Raw genomic sequence first — 8082 nt, 5'->3', positions numbered from 1 at the left:
CTCTTAAACATTTAGTTTAAAAAGGAAAACATGCTTAGTAAAACATCCTAAGAATGGAGAAGCAAGAATCCAATGTACTCCATTCTAATATGAAGGCAGCAGATGATCTAATACAAGGGACGAAGTAGGGGAATGAGGCAGGGGGTAGGGGGTGGGCGATTCAGGGTGTATGACACACTTTTTGAGGGAGGGACACGATTACAAGAGGGACTTTATGTAACAACCCCAATCAGTATAACCTCATTCTTTGTACCCTCATTGAATCCCAAACAATAAAAAAAAAAAAAGGAAAACACACATCTTTTCTTAATCCCTATAATAATAAACCAATCTTTCCTAAGTTTATTTTCCAGAGATATAGGACAGGGAAACTTCAAGCACTGGTTTATTTGGACCGTCTCAGTGCACATGAATCAGGTGATTTTATCTTTTGTTCCTATCCTTGCCATCCCTAATCTGTCAGGCAGTCCCGAATCTGTACCATCAGGCTTGTTTGTTCTACTTCTCTATCCTTTTATCATGGTTCCATTAACTCACATCCAAGGATGTCAAGAGAATAAATAGCCCAATAAAACAAAAGAATATACTTCCAGATTTAAAAAGAAAGAAACCTACAAGAAATACATAAATCAAACTGTATGACAACAGCCCAGAAGGTTGCATGGGAGGATCTTTTTGTTTCTTGTAGAAGAAAAGAGAAATGGAATTTTTGTCTTTTGCATCAACACTTGACACTTGGAGTTATTGTATATTGGACATTCAAAGAAAAACTGAGGGATAGGTGTCAGAAATGATTTTACCTGCATTAAGCCCAATTCCATGGAGGAGGACAATATACATTTTCTCTGGTGCTCTTCTTATGATCAGAAACAATTTAAACATGAGTCTAACTTACATTTTGTCCAAGAAATTCTTAATCACGAACATTTCCTCCTAATAAAACACAGTCCCTTGCAACATGGGCTTGGCATGCCAACTTCCTATCGCTTAGTGTCACACCTATATAATGGAGACTCATGTCTCAATGAACGCTTCCCAGATAAACAGAAGGCTCTTGTCCAAGGATATTAAGCACTGGGCACACAGGTAGCTAACAGCTTAAATAAAGATAAATTTGTTAGCCTCACCCAAATGTTCTCTGGATCACAAATTAATCCAGTGTTATCTGACATTTGGCACTTTCTCTATCTAAACCAAAAAATCAGTCTTTGATCAGAGTCTCATCATTCTTTTTTAAGAAGTAATTGTTATTTTGCTTCCTGGTGCTTGCATGCTGCTTCGGTAAGTAAGGATATGCTGGGATTTCCAAACACAGCGCCCAAACTCAAGCAGAATGTCATTGTCAGTCACATCAACTGTTTGGTTCTTGGTATTAATTTATTTTTATCTTTGCCCTAAAATTTGTGAAAATTGGAATTAATGTTAATGTAAGGTTTAGCCTAACATCAAAGGGACTTTATTTTTTTAGCTTTTCTACATGTCTTGATTTAGAAATAAATTATAGTAAAATTTTCAAATGAACCTTAGGCTATGTGTGGGGAGCTCATGCCTATAATCTCAGCACTTTGGCAGGCCGAAGTGGAAGGATCATGTGAAGCCAAGAATTCAAAACCAGTCTCGGCAATAGAGTGAGACCACCAAAAAAAAAGCACTTTAAAGACCTCTTGGCCTGGTACAGCAGCTCATACCTATTATCCCAGCATGTTGGGAAACCAGGCAAGGGATGCTTGAGGCCAGGAGCTCAAGACCAGCCTGACCCCATCTCTACAAAAATAATAATAATAATAATAATGGTAATGATAATAATCATGCACTTTAAAGATCTCTTAATTTAAGCTCATTGTTTTACAGGTAAGGAAATTCAGTCTCTAAGAAGTCACTTCCCCAAGGTCACATAGATCTTAGTGACAACTTACACTAGAAAATAATTTTATTTTACCTAATTATGAAGAAAATGAAACTATTTAACTGTTCAAAATATGTTCTATAAATTTTAATATGTTTAGTTATGACAAAGACATTCTTTTATGTCACTAGAAAGCCAGGCTGGCGAGCAGCCAGCAAGCTTACCTGCCAGCTTTTATAGATTCACAAGTTAGCAATTACCTTCCCTTTCTAGGAAATAAAGATTCAGTACAGCAAGCCTCGAGAGGGAGGCGGCAACACAGCGTGAAGAGAAACCACCAAGAGATGGTGGCTCCCAGCTGTAAATGGAGGAAACACCTGCTCTACTCTCCCCTATCCGTAAGAAAAGACTCAACACTACTAATATTATTATTACTATTATTAGTATTATTCAACCCCATCTAACCCTGGGTAGAGTGCTATGGTGTCATAGCTCACAGCAACCTCCAACTCTTGGGCTCAAGTGATCCTCTCGCCTCTGGTTTTCTATTTTTGGTAGAAATGGGGTCTTGCTTTTGCTCAGGCTGGTGTCAAACTCAAGCTATCCACCCACCTCGGCCTGCCAGAGTGCTAGGATTGCAGGCATGAGCCACCGCACCTAGCCTAGGTTCACCTTTTATGTTACCACCAGCAATGTGTGCAAGTTCCAATTTCTCCACATCCCTGTCGACATTTGATATCTGTATTTTTTAATTATAGCTATCCTTGTCTGTGTGAGGTAGTACCTATTTGATTTGATTATGGTTTAATTTACATTTCCCTCATGACAAATGACGTTGAGCATCTTCCCATGTCCTTATTGGCCATTTGTATATCCTTTCTGTGGAAATGTCTACTGAAATCTTTGCCCACGTTTAATTGGGTTATTTGTCTTTTTATTGTTGAGTTGTAAGAATCCGTCATATATTCTACATAAAAGGACTTAACGTATAATTTGCAAGTATTTTCTCCCTTTTCTTGGGTTGTGTTCTCACTTACTTGACAGTGTTCTTTAAGCACAAATGTTTTAAATTTTGATGGAGTTCAATTTATTTATTTTTTTCTTTCAAAGCAATTTTGGAACTCTTTTTCTGTAATGACTGTCAGAACAGCAAGCATATGAAGTCTAACAATTATTCACAAACTCATCCTAGAAAAAATGCTTGCTGGCTCAGCACCTGTGGCTCAAGTGGCTAAGGCACCAGCCGCATACACCTAAGGTGGTGGGTTCAAATCCAGCCCGGGCCTGCCAAACGACAATGATGGCTGCAACCAAAAAATAGCCAGGTGTTGTGGGGGGCACCTGTGGTCCTAGCTACTTGGGAGGCAGAGGCAGGAGACTCGCTTGAGCCCAGGAGTTGGAAGTTGCTGTGAGCTGTGATGCCACAGCACTCTACCCAGGGAAATAGCTTGAGGCTCCATCTCAAAAAAAAAAAAGAAAAGAAAAAGAAAAAGTGCTTACAAGCATAGACCAGGCACGGCATCAGTGCATAGCTTTCCAAGAGGAGTAGTACTTCAAAGGTGACCATGGTGACATTCAGCAATGAGTCATGTAGAACGTTTTCTAGGATAAATTTACAAACTTAACTGCCCAACCTCGTATATTGCCATCATAACAATAGTAAGTCTTCTGATCCATGAACATGGATCATCTTTCCATTTATTTAGGTTTTCTTTAATTTTTTTCAGTGATGTTTTCTGGTTTCCAGTGGACAAGTATCTCCTGTCTTTCATTAAATTGATTCTTAAGACTCACACTTGTAGCCCTAACACTCTGGGAAGCTGAGGCAGGAGGGTCACTTGAGCTCAGGAGCTGGAGATCAGCCTCACCGAAGGCAAAACTCTGTCTATAAAAAATAGAAAAGATTAGCCACGTATGGTGGCACATGCCTGTAGTCCCAGATACTGAGGAGGCTAAGGCAGGAAGATTGCTTGAGTGTGGAAGTCTCACGTTGCAGTGAGTTATAATGACACTATTGCACTGTAGCCAAGGTATCAGAGCAAGATTCTGCTTCAAAATAAAAGAAAAATTCTTAAGCATTTTATTCTTTGTGTTCTGTCATAAATGTAATTTCTTTCTTAATATCATTTATGAATTATTATTGGTAGTCTATAGAAATGTAATTGATGTGTGTATATTGTTCTTATATCCTGCAACCATGAGGATAAGGATGAGAACTCATATTAGTTCTCATAGTCTTTTTGTTCTTTAGAGCTTCTACACCTAAATTCTGTCATAAGGATAGTTTTACTTCTTCCTTTCTAATCTGAATAACTTTTATTTCATTGTCTTCCCTACTGGCTCTAACTAATACTATAAGTACAATATCACATAGAATTGATGAGAACAAATTTTCTCAGCTTATTCTCAATTATGGAGGGAAGGAGTCCAGTCTTGCACCAATAAGTTGGATGTTAGTATGGAATTTTATAGATGACTTGAGGGAGTTTCCTTCTATTTTCGATTCATTAAATATTTTTCTCATGAATGTGTCTTGTATTTTCTTAATGCTTTTTCTGTGTCTATTAAGATGATGGTATGGTTATTTTTTCCTTCAGTCTACTAATGGGCTATATTGTATTACACTGGTTGGGTTCTGTATGCTGGACTACCCATGCGTTGCTGGACTAAAATGAACCTGGTCATGGTATATAAGATTTGGTTTGCTAGTATTTTGTTGAAGATTTTTGCATCTGTAAGACATATTAATCCATCATTTTCTTTTCTTGTGATATTTTCATCTGGTTTTGGTATTAGATTTATACTGGCCTCATAAAATGAATTTTAAAGTGTTGCCTCTTCTTTTACTTTTTTTGAGAAGTTTGTAAAGGATTGATGTTAATTACCCTTAAACATTTGGTAGCAACAGAATGTCATTTCTCTTGCACATTTAAACGGTGTAAGATATTAACACAATTATTTTAGCTTGTTTTTCTTTGATAACTAGCAAGGTTAAACATTTTCCCATATGTTTGCTTGCTAATTATCTTTGCTGGTATGTACTGTTTATTTAAGTCTTTTGCTCATTTTCATATTGGGGTCTCAGTGTTTTTCTTAACATTTTTAATGAGCTCTTTAGAACAGTAACCTTTAGACCATTGTATCTTGGTACAGTGATTTTTCATTGTCCAGAAGTATTAATGTACATTAGGCATAGAGAAAATAAGTCAGCTTTTAAAGACACTTCTGTTTACAATAATTTGCTCACAGCTTTTTCCTATAGGCATACAAAATCATTTCATATTTTAGAGAAATAATAAGAGATCACAAAGTTAATTAAAAATAAGTAAACCAAGCACAGTGGTTCATACTTGTCATGCAAAACTTTGGGAGTCAAGGCAGGAGGATCTAGAGTTCAAGACCAGGCTGGCACCATAGCGAGACACCATCTCTAATAAATAAATAAATAAACTAGTTAGTTAATTTTTATTTCTTGATGCCCAGATGAATTTTTAAAATTTGTTTCTTTAAATATTTATTTGCTTTTAACTACATCAACTGGGGCATATATGTTAGGCATAACAAGATCCACAAGTTTTCATCTTTCCTCTGAGTTCTTGTTGATGCTTAAGGTTACAGAGTTTGACTTACTGAGAACCAGGCCTTAACACTCAGTTCAACATCTAATTCAGCTTCTCCTGACTTTTTCATTCCAGGAAGATAATAAAATAGGAATCACAAATTTGCCAAATATGTACATTCAAAAATTAATTTTATTCACTATGTTAATAAGGAACTGGTTTTATTAAAAAAAAAAAACTTGATGAGACATCTATAGGGTCAAGTGTTTGAGTAAGAAGACCAGTTGGCATAAGCTAAAATATACTTCTTCACAGGCCTATTACAGTGCCTGTACGCACCCCCCACCAGAAACATAGTATTTGTGATTAAATCTGGAAAATTACCATTCCAGATGTATTTCAAGGGGGGTATCGTGTGTGTGTGTGTGTGTGTGAGAGAGAGAGAGAGAGAGAGAGAGAAAGAGACGGATGTGGATGTACAAGTTAAAATTCAGGAAAAGCACAAAGAGGCCCAGTGGTGTTTTTTTGCTAGCACAGATTAGAAATCAAATTACTCCTAAAGTCTATCACAGGAAAGCAATTTAAACTGGCTAGTGTACTGGAGTTTTCTTGGCTCTTTGCACTGTCACTAGAAACAAAACTGCCATTTGTGTCAGAAGATTTTTATCTGCTGTTCTCCGGTCACATCACATGGGTACTGCACACAGTTACACAACTTCTTCCCATTTCAGAACTGTAGAAATAATGTCCATGCTGACGATAGGCAGGGGAGAGGAAAACATTTGCTTTGTTTTAATGATTCTTGGGTCTTCCCAGCCTCTATTTTAGTCCCTATCTCCTGATGATAACTGTCACCTATGCTTTACACAGCCATCTGCACAAAATACATATCTATATGTACAGTTTAATACAGTATAGCTATCACTGGAAGCTTGCTAGACAGTGCATTAAATGAAATTCTCCTTTTTCCTCCCAAGGTATCATTTTAATTCCTGCTTTTGAACTAGACAAGGCTGAGTGCTCTTCCACTTATGTCTACCTGATGCTTGTACAAGTTCCCTCACCTCCTTGAGGTTTTCCCATTCTTAATAGGAGAATAATTCTTTCCTTTCAAGGTTGTTGCAAAGGCCTGACAAACTTTTGCTCTTGTGAACCTGCAGTTGTGAGGGTTCTTCCTTATAGTTCAATGAATATAACATGCCTATTCTCTTCAATCACAGCTGAATCTCTCCAATCATAGCTGCAAGATTGGGGAGTGGAGAGAAATTAAAAACCTTTTCTATATCTGTTCCCATTCTTATATCCTCCATAGACGGCCTCCATCATAACATCCTAAGTGTTTATATCAACACTTAGATATATGCTTCCTTTTGAAGCAGAAAGATTTGTGAACCCCTCTGAAAACTTTTCTCCAACCTTATCACCACTTATGTTTGACCTACTGCTAATGGAAGTATTATATCCAAAGTCTAAGAACACATAGCCTTTACTCACCTCATTCATGTAAAAACTCAAATTATGAAAGTGTCTACAGTCCTGACCAGTGTATCAACATTACAAATAGTTGCAAGTAGGTCATCAGAACTTAAAGTAGATAACATGCATTACTCTTAGCAGGAGCCCTGAGAGCAGAGGCCAGGAGTTAGGTTTGTTTTCCTGCAAACTAAAGGCTTCTAAGAGCCTTAGTACAGGAAACTGTTTATCACTTCTTTACATCCAGTGACATGGATAAGTTTTATTCATCTGAGGAGGACACACTGATGCTGTGAAGAAAGAAATTCCCTCCCCTTAGACAAATTTCCTATCGCCACTAGCGATGAAGCTCCTGATAACAGTCAATGCTGTGCGTTCACGTTATCTTTCTACAAGTGCAAACCCCTCTCAGCGCATCGGCAAGAGCAGAAAAATGAAGAGCAAATGCAAACCTGAACACAACTCGAAGAAAATGGGAGCAACTCATTTCTCATGACAGAGTTGAACTGAACTGAAAAGTTTTTCCTAAATTTGGAACCAACTCATTTGGCAGCAAAAGCTGAACTGATATATGGCTATTTAAAGGCTTTATTTATCCTAGGTGGTATGAATATTCATTCATTTCTCTGCAGAAATAACAATGTGCTTGATTACAGGGCACAGACCTGTTGGGGATGTTATATAACATACATCACTGCATTACCTAAGGTATATGCATTCAAGCACCTTCTTGAATGCCAACAATTTCTGAATTCTAAAATGCTTCTAGCCTCAAAGCTATTTGATTAGAAAGTATGACTTTGTACTAGTTTTTCTACTTAGGTTATATGGAATTATTTTAGACAGTTTTACTTTATATAGCATTATATTTGGCCCATATTCCTGATCCTAATTTCTTCATCTGTATCCATAACGAATAATATGAGTATATCTCATCTGAACCAGAGTACCATGTAGTTAATAATAGCTAACTTAAAATGATGATATGTGTGTCTAAATATATATATGTATATGTATACAAACATACACACAGAGCTGCTATGGTAAACACCTTGAACTTAGAAAACAGAGTTTATACTTGATACTTTTATTCAGTGATCTATTTCTCAAGGAAAAAGCTTAATCAAGAGCTCTGGCTGGCAGTAAGCAAGAAGCACTACTGAAATATCTGGTTTTAAATAGGCTATCTTTAGGAAGAGAACT

This window comes from Otolemur garnettii, unplaced genomic scaffold (assembly GCF_000181295.1).
Source record: "Otolemur garnettii isolate 467f Iridium unplaced genomic scaffold, OtoGar3 scaffold00040, whole genome shotgun sequence".
Taxonomy (NCBI): domain Eukaryota; kingdom Metazoa; phylum Chordata; class Mammalia; order Primates; family Galagidae; genus Otolemur; species Otolemur garnettii.
This window is presented reverse-complemented; position numbering follows the sequence as displayed.